This window comes from Panthera tigris, chromosome D4 (genome assembly GCF_018350195.1).
Source record: "Panthera tigris isolate Pti1 chromosome D4, P.tigris_Pti1_mat1.1, whole genome shotgun sequence".
Taxonomy (NCBI): domain Eukaryota; kingdom Metazoa; phylum Chordata; class Mammalia; order Carnivora; family Felidae; genus Panthera; species Panthera tigris.
The window spans coordinates 92,406,640-92,423,921 of NC_056672.1; the positions used below are offsets into that span (position 1 = coordinate 92,406,640).

General features: G+C 61.5%; 2 long non-coding RNA genes across 2 annotated transcripts; one reads left to right on the forward strand and one right to left on the reverse strand.

The window, feature by feature from the left end:
- Window positions 1-1,027: 1,027 nt before the first annotated feature.
- LOC122233184 lies at window positions 1,028-10,408 on the forward strand. The gene is made up of 2 exons (XR_006210679.1): window positions 1,028-1,813; window positions 9,757-10,408. It is a non-coding gene; the product is annotated as an uncharacterized LOC122233184 (long non-coding RNA).
- A 2-nt stretch (window positions 10,409-10,410) lies between these two features.
- On the reverse strand, window positions 10,411-15,179 carry LOC122233183. The gene is made up of 4 exons (XR_006210678.1): window positions 15,092-15,179; window positions 12,159-12,316; window positions 10,820-10,864; window positions 10,411-10,553 (listed from the first exon to the last, which is right to left on the reverse strand). It is a non-coding gene; the product is annotated as an uncharacterized LOC122233183 (long non-coding RNA).
- Between the last annotated feature and the right edge of the window lie 2,103 nt (window positions 15,180-17,282).

Sequence of the window (17,282 nt, forward strand, 5' to 3'; positions counted from 1 at the left end):
GGTCCCACCCCGGGCCCGGGGGAGCCTCGGGGAGGACGCAGCACCCCAGAGGACGGAGCAGGGCGGGGGGTCGACGGCCCAAACCTTGAAGAAGTGTTCAACCCCACCGGCACCCCAAGAAATGAAGATTATACTGAGACTCCAGACACCCCCCCCCCGCCCCCTAACGCCCCAGAATGGCTAGAAATAAAACGACCGCACTGGTCATGACGAGGAAGGATTTTCTAGGGGAGATGTCAATTGGTCCCAAGACCTTGGAGAGCCAGGTGCATCGCCCGCAAAGCCCCTGGACGTGGCGGGAGCTCTGCCAGGTACGTCCCCACGGAGCTTGTTGCATCCACACGACTCCTGAAACAGAATGCTACAGGCAGCAGTGACAGTCACAGCAAAGTTTATGACAGTGAGAGGCAAGGCCGACCGATCAGGACCAACGCTCTTGATAAGAGTGTGGCTCCGAACAGCCGGGGTACAGAGTTTTTAAAGCCGATCACATCGTTTTATCATTATCTGGGAACAGAACAGAGAAACAGTTCCCAGATGAGTTAGAAACAGTTGCCAGATGAGTCAGAAACAGTTATCGAATGAGGTGATTATTTTCGACTTTCTGCCGCTAAGTTGCAACCCGTGGATCTCCTTGACCTTGTCTCTGATGCTCTTTTTTTGAGCTTTTGTCTCCTTCATTGGTAAAGCCTGATTCACAAGAGTATGAAGTATGATTTACAAGAGTAAAAGCAAGGCTGTTATCTTTTGACCTTCAGTGTCAGAACAAAGTTGTTATTTTTCAAGCTAAGCGTTAGCCCTACACCGCAATTTAACCCTTACAAGCTGTGTCCCCGCAGGCCCCCAGCATCACAGCCGCCACTGCCAGAGGCCCGCAGCCGGGCACCTCTCCATCCGTGCTGCCATGAGAGGGGCCCCGCGCCATGCCTGTGAGAACACGGGGCGTCCTGGAGTCCCTTGCACCGTGGGCCCGGTCTTACCTTTATTCTGAATGAAGAAGGGGGGTGGGGGGGAAGATCCAGCAAGTTTGGATGCTCAGATGGCCCAGGCCCCTGGATGGGGTGAGGGACGTGGTCCCCTTCTGGCTCAGGGCGAGGCCCCTGGCCCTGGATGGGGTGAGGGACGTGGTCCCCTTCTGGCTCAGGGCGAGGCCCCTGCCCCTGGATGGGGTGAGGGACGTGGTCCCCTTCTGGCCCAGGGCGAGGCCCCTGGCCCTGGATGGGGTGAGGGACGTGGTCCCCTTCTGGCCCAGGGCGAGGCCCCTGGCCCTGGATGGGGTGAGGGACGTGGTCCCCTTCTGGCCCAGGACGAGGCCCCTGCCTCCTGGGTGGGGTAGGAGCAGGGCCGTGGGCTGAGGTGGGGCTTTGGAGACACCCCCCAGAATGAGAGTCTGGAAGGCTGGAGTCTGGTTCTGTATTTCAACATGGAAAGCATTTTGGGGAGCTGTTCTTGCAAGATACTGGCTGCTGTTGTCAGGACCCCTCGCTTCTTGGGGTCTTGACACACCAGCTTTGGAGCGGCCGCCCAGGTGTCTGTCTGCAGTCTGTGGTTGCCCACCTCCTTCCCCTGAGATCCTGGAGGAGGTGGGTGCCCCCCACCTCGGCACCTTCCCCACCTGGCCCAGGTTGGGTCTCAAGACGCCTGCAACTCCAAGAGCGAAGAGTGGGGTCCATGTCGCGAGACGAGGTGCTGCTTGTGGCCACGGGCAAAGGCCTTCACCGGACGATCCCCTGGGCTGGGGTCCTTCCTGCTCGCCAGTGGCCGTGTTCTGACAGCTGGGCACCGAGGACCCTCACCCGTGCCCCCCATTCAGGTGAGCCTTGGCCTTCCTGGCATGCTCAGCATTTCCCGAGTGGAAATTCAGGGGCTGAATAGGGTCTCCCCGAAATTCATGTCCATCCAGAACCTCAGAATGTGACTTTATTTGGGATAAGAGTCTTTGTGGATGCGATGAAGGTAAGAATTGCCGTGAGGTCGTCCTGGACTAGGGTGGGCCCTGAATCCAATGCCTGGTGTCCTCGTGGGAGACAGAGGGAGAAACACAGGCTCACAGGGAGGGATGAGCCACGTGAGGACAGAGGCGGAGATAGGAGGGACACTGCTACCACCAAGGCTGGGACAGGCAAGGGACAGGTTCTCCCCCGAGCCTCAGAAGGGATCAGTGCTGCTGACCCCTCGGGTTTAGCTCTCTGGCCTCCCGCCTGGGAGAGAGGACATTTCTCTGTTTTAAGCCCGGTGTATGGTGCTATGTGATGGTGGCCCGGGAAGGCTAACCCGCCTGGCAGCTGTTACCTTGTCCCAGGTCGTGCTAACGTGCCCCACACGTGGGCTCGCTGAGTCCTTTCTTGTTTTTATAGACGTGGAAATGAGGTGGGTCGGCCACTCAAAGTCACGCCATGAATGACGGTGACAAGTCAGGCCCCCACCGCTGTCCCTGCCTTGCTCCGGGGCTCAGCTGGCGGCCTCTGTCCTCGTTCTCAATCCCAGGCAGGCCTCCTGACCAGGCTGAGGTGCTTCTGAGACGCCCCCGGCCACCCTCGGCTCAGAGGCCCCTTGGGGAGGTCCCGGGCATCTCGCCCCTTCTCAGAGGAGGGCACAGGTGCATTCCAGACGTGGAGCCTTTATATGCAATTGCCCCGGTCTCTGGGCGCCTCGCTGGGGCCCCCACGGTGAGTGCCCCTCCCGGGAGGCGTCCTTCCCGTCCAGGCTCTGGGCGGGGGGCCCGAGGCGGCAGCCGCACCCTGCGCTCCAACAAAGAGGCTCCCGAGATGCTAATCTTCTAAAACAAAAGCTGGTGTGGTGGTGGCTTCTAACTGGAAGACAGGTTCTGGCGCCTCTGCCTCTGGCCTGGGACCAGAGGGTCACGCGCTTGTGTTCTTTGCCCTCGAGGCAGGCGTGGGGTGGGTGTCTTCATCCTTGTCCCAGGGCCCAGGTGACCGCAGCCGACCGTGGCCGCTGGCCGTGCCCTTCCTGTGTGCGGTTTCCGTCATGTGCCTCCCAGCCTCCGCGGAGGTCACGGGTGCAGAGGGGCCGGCGCCTGGGGCAGGTGGTCAGCCGGGGGCTGGCAGGGCTCTCCCGCAGGTGGTCCCGGGGGTTCTCCCGGCCCCCCGTGTCCGGGGTGAGCAGAATCCAGAGACCTCAGACGCCCCTCTCTCACCCCGCCCTGCAGTGCTGGAGACCAGCTGCCGAGGGTCACCTGCCGTCTGTCTGCGGGTGCGTTTTCCCCGCCCAGAGACATCGGGATGGGGGTTCCCACCCTCCACCTGCTGGCCATCCTCCCAGAAGTGTTTGGCCTCGGGCATCACTCTGGCCTTGCTGGGGGCGGGGGGGAGGGAGGGTGTAGAGGCGCGTCAGGCGAAGAAAATGACCCTTCGTTTCTCGCCGAGATGCGAAACGGCTCGCGTGGTTCGCCCAGCCGCTGAAACGACTATCTGATGTGACGCTGGTGCCACCCCCACCCCCCACACCGGGCACCCGACAGGGGCGGCCCCGACCCTGAACTCTGGAAGTGTATGTTTTCCACCCACTCTGCATCCCTTAGCACTGTAATTTCATTTTGTCTCTTTTTGAAATTTATAAGAGTGGTACCATACAGGGTGCACTTTTTTGGGTCTAGCTTTTTTTTTTTTTTTTTTTGGTGAAAAAGCACATTTTTAAGATTTGTCCACATTACTTTTTAAATGAATTTATTTTTTATTGTGATACGGTCTACATAATGTAACATTTACCACCATGACGATTACAATTTTTTTTAATGTTTATTTTCTATTTTTGAGAGAGAGACAGAGTGTGAGCAGGGGAGGGGCAGAGAGAGAGGGAGACACAGAATCTGAAGCAGGCTCTAGGCTCAGCTGTCAGCACAGAGCCCGATGCGGGGCTCAAACCAATGAACTGTGAGATCATGACCTGAGCTGAAGTCAGACACTCAACCGACTGAGCCACCCAGGTGCCCCAGTCTGGGTTTTGTTTTTTTTTTAAATTTATTTATTTATTTTGAGAGAGAAAAGCTCACAGTTGAGTGGGGAAGGAGCAGAGAGAGAGAATCCCGAGCAGGCTCCACGCTGTCGGCACAGAGCCCCACGTGGGGCTCGATCCCGCGAACCGCGAGATCGTGACCTGAGCCAAAGTCAGACACTTAACCAACTGAGCCCCCACCACCATAACCATTTAAAATGCGTGGTTTGGTGGTGTTAAATGTACTCACAGGGTTGTGCGTACCACCGTCCGTCCCCAGAACTTCTTCCTCTTCCCAAACCAGAACTGTCCCCAGTAAACACGGACCCTCCCCTCCCTGGCCCCTGGAGCCCACCCGCCCTCACTGTGTCTCCGTGAAGATAACCTCTCTGGGCCCCTGTATGCATGGAGTCCACAGGACTGGGCCTGTCGTGCAAGGCTTACTTCACCGAGCACGATGGACGTAAAGCTCATGTATGTCGTGGCATGTGCCAGGCTTTCCTTCCCTGTCGTGGCTGAGTAACACTCCATGCCCTGTGACGCTTATGCGTTCATCGGCCCGTGGGTGTTTGTGCTGTCTCTACCTTCTGGCCGCGCTGACTAGTGCTGCCGTGGGGACACCGCTGTGCAAGGACCTGCGTCCCGGCTTCCAGTCCGTCCCGGGTTGGCCTGAGGGGGGGTTGCTGGACCACGTCGGAATTCTGCTTCATTTGGTGGGAGACTGCCACATTGTCTGCCACAGCAGCCCCGCCCTTAGACATTCCTCCAGCAACAGGTGTCTGTGTGTCTGTCTGTATGTGTCTGTGTGTCTCAGTGTGTGTGTCTGTGTGTGGTGTGTGTGATATAACAGCCACCTGCAGGCGTGTGAGGTCCTGGCTCGCGGCTGTGGTTTGCATCCACCTCGTGGTCGGTGGTGGTGGCCGTCCGTGTGTCTTCAGAGAAATGTCTATTCAGGTTCCTCGTTTTGCGTGAATAGTGTTTTTGTCCTTGAGTTGTAAAAGCCCTTTGTAATTTCTGAATATTAATCCCTGAGCAGATACAGGATTGAAAATACCTGCCCCCATTCTGCAGTTTGCCTTTGCACGTTTCACAGTGTCCTTTGATGTACCAAAGTTTTTAATGTCGATGTTGCCCAATTTATCTGTTTTCCCTTCCTTGCCCATGCTTTCGGTGTCTGGTCCAAGAAGTCATGGCCAGACCCGAAGTTTGGAAGCTCTTCTGTGTCTTTTCTAAGGGATCCCTGGTTCTAGCTGTTAGGTTTGATCCACGCCAAGCTAGCTTCTGTATATGGTGTGAGGTAAGGGTCCACCTGTTCTGTTGCCGGCAGAGGTCATTGCCCCAGCACCGTCTGTGGAGAAGACTGTCCCTTCCCGCTGAGTGGTCCTGGCACCCTTGTCAAAGCTGTGTGGCCACATGTGAGAGGGCTCGCCTCGTTTCCAGGCCATTCTCTCCCCTGGTCTGTACGTCTGTAGCTTTGTAGTAAGGTTTGAAATGAGGAAATGCAAGCCGTCGGCTTTGTTCTTCTTTTCCAAGATTGCTTTGGCATTGAGGTGCCCTTGAGAGCCCATATGCGTTTTACGACGGGCTTTCTTGTTTCTGTAAACAAACAAACAAGCAAAAAAAGGGCACTGGGATTTTGAAAGAGGTTGCATTGAATCTGTAGATTGCTTTGGATAGTACTGATATTTGAGCGATATCGAGCCTCCCAATCCATGAACATGGGATGTGTTCCCATCTGTTTGTGTCTCTTTTCATCTTTTTCATGTTTGGTGGTTTTCAGTGGATCAGTCTTTTGCCTCCGTGGTTTAGTGTGTTCCTAAATATTTTGCTCTTTGTGATGCTGTTGTAGTGAAATTGTTGTCATGACTTCTTTTCAAGTTGTTCGCTGTTCGTGTACGGAAACACAACTGAGGCTTGCATGTTGATTTTCTATCCTGTAACTGCCAGACGCGTTTTTTATTCTGTTTTATGTACAGTCTTTAAGGCTTTCTGTATATAAATTCATGTCATCTGCAGACAGATACTTTTCCTCTCTGCATAGAGTTGTGCTGGCTCAGTCCCTGCCGTAGAGCGTCCTCTGTGGGGCCGTCCGTCCGTCCGTCCTATCAGCGGACATTCGGGTTCCCTCTGGCTTTTCGCGACTACCTGTGCAAGTCCTTTGGTACCTCATAATTCCACTTATTTAGGGGCTGAATACGGAATCGTACTAAATGGTGAACAAACATTTAGTTTGTTCAGTACTAAACACTGAATGAAAAGCTAAATATGTGATGAAATATTTAGGAGCAGGATCGCTGGGTCACGAGCAGATGTCCTTCCAGTGTTACTAAAAACCCCGCAAAGCCCCCGAAGGAGCTGTGCCGCTTTGCACGCCCCCCGACCACACTGGTTTCACGTTGTCGCCGGCGTTGCACGAGTCAGCCCTTAATTTAGCTGTTCCAGTGGGTGTGAAGCCACGGGCCGCGTCGGCGGCGTGACGCATCTCTGGCGACTGACGATGTGCGCGCCTTTCCGTGGACCTGTCGGCCACTCACACGCGTGTGTCTTTTCTTGTGAAGTGTCTGTTCCCATTTGCTGCCGGTTTTTAATTGGGTTGTTGGCTTCTTGCCGTTGGTTCGTTGTCCTTCACGATCCTGCACACGAGCCCCTTGGCGGGTATACGTAACGTGAAGGTTTTTTCCTTAAAGTGCAGTCTAACTGATCATCTGGTGGAAAAACGGTAACGCAGAATTTATTAGCAACGAAAGAGAAAAGGAGCTCCCACCCCATGGTTCAGATGCTCTGCAACGTCCTGAGGCTGCTGCGTTACGGCCCAAACGTAGGGCGTCCGCATGGATGCTCCGGGCCCCTGAGGGGCAGGGGTTGTGCATGGAGTGTTGAGGGCGGCACGTCGTGGACACGCGCTGGCTCATTTCTCTTCAAACCTGCATCTGCACTGGCTCAGGGTCCCATCGGCTGCCGTGCGAGGCCCGCAGAGAGGCTAGGGCCCCGTGTGCCCGTGACCTTGTGCACAGCAGTTGTACATTGAACATCCCTGGGGGGCGGGGTGTTCCTGGATCACCCGGCGGGCTCCAAACATAACTACAAGGGTCTTTGTGGTGGGGAGGCAGCAGGATATCTGCCACAAAAGGAAGACTGTGTGTGGAGAGATCAGAAGATGCTTCGAAGCCAGGAAGGCGGCCCTAGAGGCAGGTTAGGGAGCAGGTCCTCCCGAGGGGGACTGTGGTCCTGCTGGTGCCTTGCTTGTGGCCCAGGGAGACTGATCTCAGACTTCTGAGTCCCAGAGCCGGAAGAGGCCCGTTTGTGCTGGGCAGAGATGCCCTGAGTCAGAGAGGCTGGGGGTCGCCAGGTGAACGCAGAGCCCGTGGCCTCCACCGCCCAGAACCCTCCAGCCAGAGGTGGGAACGTCTGCCCAGGCCCGGCCCGTGCCCGCCCCAGCCCCTCTGAGGCTCCCGGTCCCCACCCCTGCCTCCTTGCCCACCGGTCCCGGTCCCCACCCCCACCCCTCACTTGCTCGGGGCCCAAGCCATCCCCTGGGTGTCTGCAGCCGGCAGACGGCACTCAGCCTGCACACCCTTATTTCAGGGAGAAATCTTCCTCTTCTGGGTCACGGAGCCCTTTGTGGACAGAGAGGAGGCAGATGGCCCCTCACCGAGAGGCGCGCCGGGTTGTGAAATGCAGCTCTTGCTGGCGGTCTCAGGGGCTTCCCGAAGCCTGCCGGGGACCGCGGGTGCCCGGCTTCAGGCCAGCCGGTGTGGCAGACCCGTCCGAGGGCACTTCCTCCGCCCGGAGCTCCCCTGAGGGAGTTCGGCGTCCGTTCTGAGCTTGTCCGCACCAGTGGGGAGGGCGGCGATGTTTTCATGTCGAGGAGCAGCGGCCGCGCCCTGTCCCCTGCGCAGCACCACTGGGCAGAGCTCTGCTGGGGACCTGGGTGTCTTTGCTTGTGTTCCAAGCAGGTGGTGTTCCCCGCTCCGGGCGGCTGGCGGCCACGCAGGGAAACAGAGGCAGGGAGCTCTCAGACCTGTGGTGTGGGCGGGGCTGTGAGGGTGGGGCAGGGGCTGGGGACGCAGGCACGGGGAGGGGGGCTGACACTGCCGGGCTGGCATTGGGGTGGGGCGGGCCGGGCGTGTGCCCGGCCGCAGATCACGGACCAGCCCCCCTTTCACTCTCCTCTGACCACGTCCACAGAAGCGGGCTGGTGTTTGCTGGGGAGCAGGTGAGTCTCACACCCACCCACCCTGGGTAACTGCCACGGTTTGGGGGCTGGGTCCCGCCTGCTTTTCCACTGTGGTCCACGCGGCACCTGGCCTGGCGTCCTTGCGAGACAGCAAAGTGATTGCGTCGAGGGAGGGGAGTTGGCAGATGGCCCCGGGGGGTCCAGCGTCCCCCACACCTGGTGATGTTCCTGGGCGTGCGAGCCCACCCGACCTCCTCTGTCCTCGGCCTCTGCCTGCCATCGGAAGGAGACCCGGAGGACAGCCCCCGGCGTGTCCTGTTTCTCAAGCTCTGCTCACAGCTCGTGGTGCCGAGGAGTCGTGACAAAGGATAAAGATGATCATCAATACAAAGTGACCGGCTGCGTCTCAGTTTCGCTTTGGTTTCACGTTTGTCCAGTGACGCCTTCCTCCCACGGGTGTCCTTGTGCCCTTGTGTGTTGGTGCGGCCGCTGGCCCTCCTCCCGCCCCGTCCTTCCTTGCCCTGGGCGTCGCGTCTCCCTGACCGCCGGCGTGGGCCGCCTGGGGCTCCGGCGCACCTCAGAGGGTTCTGGGCATGGCCTTCCGCGCCTCGCTGCGGACTGTCCTGTCTTCCCCGGCTTCCGCTCGCCCGTGCCTTCTCAGGCGATGGTGCGCGTGTTGGGATCACCTCGGCTTCTCTGAGGGGAGACGGTTCTGGAGGACCGGCTCCCCTCTCGGGTGGGGCTTCTGGTTCTGAGAACATGTGCGTCTGACGCAACGGCTGTTGTCACGTGGTCCTGAGTTCTGAATGTTGTACATAGCTGTTGCGTTTTCCTTAATGTTTGCCCCTCTGGTGGCTGGCTGAAAAGTGGCCCGTCTGATTGCTCCCATTCCCGTGTCTCTGCTGCCCAGCTTAAGCATAGCTGCATATCTTTATTGGCCATTTGAAGTTTCTCTTTGGTGGATCGCTTCTTCGTAGTCTTTGTGCCTTGCTAGCTCTGGGAGCTGGCCCGGTGTGTGGACCCAGAGCAGCGCCCTTAGGGAGGACTTCGTCTTGCCCGGGAAGCCCCTCTTCAGAGCTGTGGGGCAGAGGGACCGCCCGGATCACTCCACCTGCCAGCGCGTCCCCCGGGCGCCCCCTCAGGAGGGGGGGCCGGGCAGCCTGTGCCGTGGGCTCCCGGAGGTTGCCCCAGGGTCCCAGCACAGGAGAAAGGCCTCGCCTTTTACCGGGCACTGCTCCCTCCTTGTGCAGCTTCAGGCAGGACCCCCAGGTGGCCTGTTGGCCCCACTCCTACCCGCGGGTTGGACTTGGGAGCTTGCCCTCGTCCTCGCTCATGCGGGGGGTCCTGGGAGTGCTGGACCGTTAACTTTCTGACCTGCTCCAGATTTCTCCTCTCCCCTGAGGAGAAGAGCCCCCAGCCCCCACCCCTGGCACCTGCACTGTGACGGGAGCCCCAGTTGCACCCTGGGGTATCTCAGGGTGTTTGGGGGATTGGGGTACAGTCACATCACTGGGAGGAGGCACAGGACAGAGGTTGCGGCCGGTGGCGTGGACCCAGGTGGGGCCTGTGTCCCTACCCCCCACCCACTAAACCACTTTCTCATGAAGACCACCCTCTCTTTTTAGACACCGGGCTTTGGGTGAAGCTGCCCCCACCCCTGACTCTCGAGGACGCACAACTCCGGCCTGGCCACTGGCAAGAAGCAAGAGCGTCACCTGTCACCACTTGGCGGTGAACACAGGAGGGGCTGGGACCCGGGCAGGCCCTCAGGCCGCAGTGCAGAGGCCTCTGCGGGGCTTTCCAGAGGCGTGAGGTCACTTCACTGCATCTCGAGGAAGGAGGAGGTGGTCTGCCAGCAGCCATGGTGGAGCCCAAGAATGGAGAAAACAAGGAGAGAAAGGAGAGGCAAGAGGCGGCGGAAGATGGCCTTTCTGCCCCTGGATACAGCCATGCCTGCAAGCAGCCTATCCAAGCGCCTTTCACGTGTAAGAGCCAACACATCCCATTTACTGCTAGAGCTATACGTGCGTGCCTAAGATTTTCTGTCATTTCAAGCTGAGAGAGTCCTCATGGACGTGCGTCTGCGCATTTGAAAGAGTGAAAACGTCGTGACCGTGTGCCTCGTCCCTTGGCGATATGACTGAGTTCTGTGGTCACTCAGCTTTGGGGAGGGTCTGACCCCTTCTGCTCAAGTGCTCCGATTGGGGGTGGCATTTTCATCTTTTCCTTTGCTCGTTTCTGCAGCCCCAGAAGAAATTTTGACCCACCAGACACTCATCTCTAGAAGGAATATCCTTTATTGTGCAAGGAGGGGCCACAGTGCGGGGGTGGGGCGAAGCGTGTAGCAGGGGGGCCTGCGCGGTGGGGACAGGCTGCGCAGGGCCGCACACGGACGCGCAGGTGGGTGTTCTCGGCAGAATCCCTGGAGGGTTTGCAGACGGGGAGGGGGGCTGAGCACCCTGAACCTCCAAGTCTAAGTCCCTGTGTACCCGAGACCCCACTTCTTGGCTCTCTGCCCATGGGGGCAGAGATCAGGGAAGGGACAGCACAGGAGGTGGGGGCAGGTCTGGGTTCTGAAAGGCGGCCCAGGGGTCAGGGGAGGGGCTCCGTCCACCTCCCAGGCCCCTCTGTGTAACTCGGGCCCTGGAGAAGCCCGGCGGGGCCCAGCTGCAGGGAGGCGCCACCCACCTGTTTGGGGCCGATGGCCCTAGTCTCTGAAATTCTCGCGGCGATCTGAGGGGACACAGTGACCTGGAATGAGCCCCCGCCCGCCCCCGGCCCACCTGTGGCCACTGGGCGGCCGCTGAACCAAGGGGTCCTGAGGGCGTGGGAGAGGAACAGGCCTTACTGTGAGGGCCCAGAACCACCCTCTGCTTCTTGGGCGGGCCGAGGCCTTCACAGACGGACTCGAATTCCCGCAGGAACTTGGGGTGTGTGATGGGGTCCCAGACTGCGGGGGAACAGGCATAGGGTCTGCATGGTGCCTCATTTACTTACTTACTTGATGTGTATTTATTTATTTTGAGAGAGAGAGAGAGAGAGAGCATGCAGAGGAGGGGCAGAGAGAGGGGGCGGGGGAGAGAGAGAATCCCAAGCAGGCTCTGCGCTTGGGGCAGATGTGGGGCTCGAACTCAGGAACCGTGAGATCACGACCCGAGCCAAAATCAAGAGTCGGGCACCTAACTGACTGAGCCCCATCATGTTTTAAATGGAAGTATGATTTTCCCACAGTGGCAGTCACTGTTCTCCATGTGGGGTTCTAGGAATTTGACAAACGCGTCAATTGATCCCCTTGAGGGTGGCCTCGGTCCTCCTTGCTCCTGGACTGCATTTCCAGGTCTGGCCCCCTCCGATGCCTGGACGCTGAGTCAACGGCAGCAGGTGAGGGGGCGCCCCAGTGACAGCAGCCCTGCTGGGGACCCCGTGCCGAGAGGGGGCAGGATGGTGGCCGAGGCCACGCAGCAGTGATGGGGTCTGCAGTCAGACCCCTGAGGCTTGTCCCGAGGAGCAAAGCGCGGGAGAGGGAGAGGGGGAGGAAGAGAGGGGGAGGGGGAGAGGGGAGGAAGAGAGGGAGAGGGGGAGGGAAAGGAGGAGGGAGAGAGGGAAGGGGAGGGGAAGGGGGAGAAGAGGGGGAGGGGGAGGGAAAGGGAGAGAGGGAGGAGGAGGGAGGAGGGGGAGGGGGGAGGGAAAGGGAGAGAGGGAGGAGGAGGGAGGGAGAGTGAGGGAGGGAGAGGGGGGAAGAGAGGGGGAGAGGGGGAGGAGGAGAGGGGGAGGGAAAGGAGGAAGGAGAGAGGGAAGGGGAGGGAGGGAGAGGGGGAGGGGGAGGGGGGAGGGGGAGGGGGAGGGAGAGGGGGAAGGGGAGGGGGAGGGAGGGGGGAGGGAGAGGGAGAGGGAGGGGAGGGGGAGGGAAAGGGAGAGAGGGAGGAGGAGGGAGGGAGAGGGAGAGAGGGAGGGAGAGAGGGCGAGAGAGGGAGGGAGAGAGGGGGAGAGGGGGAGGGGAGGGGGAGGAGGGACAATGGCAGCTCACCCGGGGCTGCTGCTTCCAGTGTCAGCTGTGTCCCGTTCTGCCGTCTCGTAGTCCCTCTCCCGTCCCCTCTCCTGTCCCTTCAGATGGCCGTTCGTCTCTTCCCTGGCTCGTCGGCTCGTTTCCCTCTCCACGTGCCCCGTTGCCGCCGCTCCGCGTCGCTGGAAGCAGAACGCAGACCCACGGTTTAGGGGGACGTGGTAGCCGGCGGGTGCGGAGGACACACGGGGTGGCCCGCTGGGGGGTCGGCTGGGGGCTCTGGGCGCGGGACCCGGGGGTGATTCGGAGCTGTCGGCCCGAGCACCTGGACGGTAGGAGGCCGGCCGCAGCCAGGAGTCCGTCCCGGACGCCCCGAGCGGAAGGGGCGCTGCGCGTGGAGAAGGCTCCAGCAGCCTGGGCTCAGGTGGCCCCTGACCCCCCCCCCCCACCCAGTGACGGGGGGTTGGGAGGAGTCACGGGCAGGCCCCGCCCAGCCTGGCCCTACTCTGGAGGCCCGGGAACCTGCTGCTGGCCCGCCCCCCTCCTCCTGCCGGAAGGCGGGCGCCCCTGAGTTCGGGCCCTCTGGGGGCAGTCGTGAGAGACAGACCTGCGGTGGCCTGTGTCAGGGAAGGCTGTGCCGCGAGAAGCGTCCTGGGTTCACGCCCTGGCGCACCCAGCAGCCCCCGGCCTCATTTCGGGCCGGGGGCGGGGGGAGGGGGGATTCTGAGCGGTGCAGCCAGGACCCCTTGTTCCGGGGCCCCCCCAGGGTCCCTCTAGATGGTAGTGCTGATTGGACCTGCCACCGCGCTGCCTTGGATCGATGACCAAATGCCACGAGCCTGGCTGCGGGGGGCGGGGGCCATCCAGAAGGACCTGGAGCCTCTTGTCTGAGGACAGAAGGGAGCGGGGAGCGTCCCCAGGCCCGTGCCGCTGGCCGTGGGTCTGCTCGCCGGACACCGAGCTCGGTTTCCTCCCCGAGGCTGGAGCCAAGTGTGCCCAGGGCAGCTCCAGTCGCGCGCGTGTCCCCGGCCGGGTGCAGAGGGGCCCCTCGCCGGCGCCTCCCTGCCCGAGGCCTCGCAGCGCCCCGGTTAAACCCCAGCGTCAGGCAGAGCAGGACTTGGAGCACGCACGGCCCGCTGCCAGGGCGTCCGTGCTGTCCCCTGCGAATCTGCCGTCCGTCCCGGGGGCCTGAGCCCCGAACTCCTTCCCATCCGTCATCCCCACGTGCCCCGAGGGACCCTCCCACACAAGGGTCCCGAGTCTGTCGTCTTTCTCTTCTGGGCCCAGCTTGGCTGCACCTGTCAGCCGGCCCTCAGCCCAAGGCTTCCAGGTGGCCCCCACCAGCCCTCCGGGGGGACCGGTGCCGCGTGCGAGACCATCCACCCTCGTTCGCCAGACCCTTCGCGTTACCTTCTGGGGCCTGTGACGGGCGTGGGGCTGGGAACGTGGACGACGAGGAGGCCGTATACGTGCCTCTGGGGACTTGGGTCCGTGGGTGAGGTGGACGGACCAGGGTTAACGCCTCTGCCCACCCTTCTCCCTGTGTCACAACCTTGACCCCTGACCCTGCCGTGCAGGATCTCTGCGGCAGGGCTCCTCTCTGGCCCCCTCACACCTGGCCCCTGCTTGCCACGTTCACTCTGGAAGGCTGAGCTAGACCCTGCTTACAAAACTGAATTCAGTGGTTGGAGGTCGACCTCGGGGAGCAAGTTATCGACAGGCTGTGGCCGGGCCTGTGGCTTGGAGGCTGTGGGTCCTGCGTTTGGCTGACAGGGATCCTGACAACGCGGCCTCTGCTGGTGGGCGTTGCTGGGGGACTGTGAATACTGGGGGCCAGGGGACAAAGGTGTTGTCCTTGACCAGACTCTAGGCGGCTGCTCTGAGCCGTTTCCCAGCTGGGCCTCAACCTTGGCCTCTACAGACGTGAACAAGCACCGAGAGGCCCCACCCCTGGGGGACCCTGGCCCCCAAGCGCCTGTCTGGCCGTGTGTCCCGGCCAGCACCCCAGATGTCCCCCAAGGGCCGGGTGAGAGGGAGGGAGAGGTCCCAGTGCCCCCCCCCCCCCCCCCCCCCGCCCGGGGAGGTGCGTGTCCGTGTGTCAGAGCTACGGGGACCTGCCTGGGACTCTGCCTCCAACGTGGCCGTGAGAGGTTTGCCACGGGGGAAGGCGGTGCTCACAGACATCTGGGCTCTAACCCGAGGCGGTCCTGCCCATCCCAATGCTCTTTATAGGATGTCCATCTGGAAACTTCCCTATGGCCTCTGGGCGCAGTAGACCGCTTTCCCGACTCCACCCGTGGGTTTGCCGCATGTTTGCACAGCCCAGGGGGGCTCGGCCGTCCGCACTGCAGCCCCCCGGGTCCATCTTCCGTGTCTGCCGTCCGCCCGGCCTGGCTCTGGTCCCCACAGCCCGGCATTTGCCGGGAGCGCTGAGCGGGGGCCGGTGCCATCCGCCACCGCCTCCAGCTCCCGCCCCACGTGCTCAGCGGCGCCCTGACCTCTCTGGACGGCCCCACGTGGCAGCCGTGGCTCACTGAGGGAGGGGGTGATTCTAGGCACCTTCCTTGGGAACACCTGAAAAACTCCAGGCTCGGGAGGGCTTCAAAAGCAGGATATCAGGCCGCTGGAGGTGCATGAGGTCACGGGCCAGTGTCCCCCTCCCCCCCCCCCCCCCCCCCCCCCCCCCCCCCCCCCCCGGCAGGGGCTCAGGGAGGCGTGGCCTGAGCTGCAGGTCCCAGCAGGGACTCCTACTCGAGCCATCCCAGCCCTGCAGCCAGGGGAGGGTCTGGCTGCTGCATGACGGAGCGGTGCCAGGCCTGGGGGTGGCACTGATTGGTACAGGATGGGGACCTTTGCTCTGGTGAGCTGTCCCCCGCCCGCCCTCTCCCATCCCCCAGACAAGCACCTGATTTAGTTGGACAGAACCGGCTGTCTCTTCGCCTAGCGTGGGAGGTTACCTGTTCGCCGGATGTTACTTGTTCCAAAACCCCCTTTGTCCTGGACGTGCACGTGTTGACCTGTCAAGTCCGTGGCTGGTTCTCCTTGGCCCTCTTTCCAGCAGAAGTGTCCCCAGTCCAGACCCAGCAGCCCACGCGAGGCTCTGTTCCTGGAAAGGAAAGAGTGAGCGTTCGATGGGCTGCCCGCCTGGCTCGGGGTCTCCTCTGCTCTCAGCCTCACCTGAGCAGGGACCGGGGTCCCCGTGCCCAGCGTCCCCTCTGCCGGGGCCTCCACCCCTCCCGGGTCTCTGGGGAAGCAGGAATGAGGCGTTGGGTCCTCATTATGCACATCAGTGTTCTGGATAAAACCCACCAGGAGACCGACCTCCTGCCTTCTCTCCTCCAAAGCCGAGAGAGGAGGATGCAGCCTTCCGGAAAACCGTGGGGGCAATCAAAGTTGAAAGAAGACCGCTCCGTGCCTGCAAGCTCTGCCCACCCCGTGCACCACTGTGGGGCGGGAGGGGGGGCAGCCCTTCCTTCTTGTCCTCCCCCGGCAGGGCCGTGTGGTCTGACCCCTCTGTCCTTAGGGCGCAGGACCGTGGAGCTGTCCTGGGGCTTCCCATGCACACGCTGGGCTGGCACAGGCTGCTCCAGTGGGGATCCGTGCCGCCGTGGGGAGCGGTGTCCCGGGTGTCAGGACCCCGCTGGTGTCCTGACCGATGCCACTGGGTGCCCCGCCCCGCCTTGGTTCTGCAGCCAGCCACTAGAAGCGCAACGGGACCGGCGCGGTCGGCGGGCAGGTGTCGTCAGGGTTATGGACGGCCTTTCCCCTGGAAGTAAAGTCGTTTTGGGTCAAGCACGTTCCCCTTAGCATCACACTGGCATTCTGGGTGTGACGGGGCGACTTTTCTACTTACCCTCCTGGAACAAGCCTGCTTAATTTTGATCATGCCAGACTCACCCCTCAGGTCCCACTCACTCACTGCAGGTGGACCTCAGCTGCCCCAAAGCCTGTGGGAATGACGGTCTCTTGCTGGTTCCTTCATGCCCCGCCGAGTCCTGCTTTCCCCCCCGACCCCGAGACCATGGGCCCGGCTTCCCTGCCCACCGCGCCTGGGCTCTGTGCTCCTCTGGACCTTCTTCTGGGGTGGGCGGTGCTCCGTGGTGGCCCTGGGATCTCTTCAAGCCCTATTATCTGCCACGTCCTAGCATCCATCCCGGGAAGCCCCCGTTCTGATCCCCAAATGCAACTTCCCACGCGAGCGGGCAGCTTCCTCCTCCTCCAGGCCCCGCAGGCCGGACTGAGTTTCTGGGCAAAGAGCCAGAAGGCCGGGTGGGCCGTGGGAGTGCTGGGTGCGTCTGGCGCCTTTGGAAGGGGCACAAAGCTCTCCATCAGCCGCCTGGAGCGCCTGAGCCCTGGTCCTAAAGCAGCCGACTCAGCTGTTATGAACAGACACTGCTCCCCCGGGGACCCCGGAGGACGGGCCCCCTGAGGGTGGCCACTGGCTTTCGACCGGTCCTGCTGACCCCAGCCAGGGCCATCCAGCCCGTGTCTCCATCCTGGAGATTTCTGGATCAGTGGGCTGTGGGGAGATGTCAGGCTGTGCTCACCTGTGGACACTTGGGGAGCCGAGGGGCCAGGAGAGCCCCCTCCTTGCCCTGTCCGGCTGCCCTCCCTGGGGCTGTGTGGCAGCCGGCTAAGCGTCTGCAGAGCACGCGTGGGGAGTTTGGTCTCTGCTCTGAGGGGCAGCAGGGGAGGTGGGGGAAGGCCGGTGGGCAGCGAGGGGGCAGCGAGGGTGGTGGGGCCTGGGGCTGGGCCCCAGGGTGGGGACAGTGCAGAAGGAGCCTGTTAGCATTCTCTAGGCTGACTTGGAAAGAAAGGCAGACACTTTCTCTTTTTCACCTTCTATTTGGAGTTAACTGTAGCTCACAGGCACCTGTGAGAACAGATTCGAGAGACCCCCGGCGCCCGTCACCTGTCCTCCCGATGCTACTGTCCTGCACTCCGTCCCCTCCACGCCCTGCCCCCGCAGACTTGCTCCTGCGCGTGGAGTGTGGGTTGTGCGCTCAGTTCTGTGCTTTTCCCTGGCAGGGAAAGCCACACGCCCCACCGCAGTCCGGATTCGGGGGGGACCCCCTCCTATGGCCCCTTTAAGCCACACCTGCTGCCTTCTCGCCCCTCCCCACCCCTAACCCCTGGAGGTCACGGAGT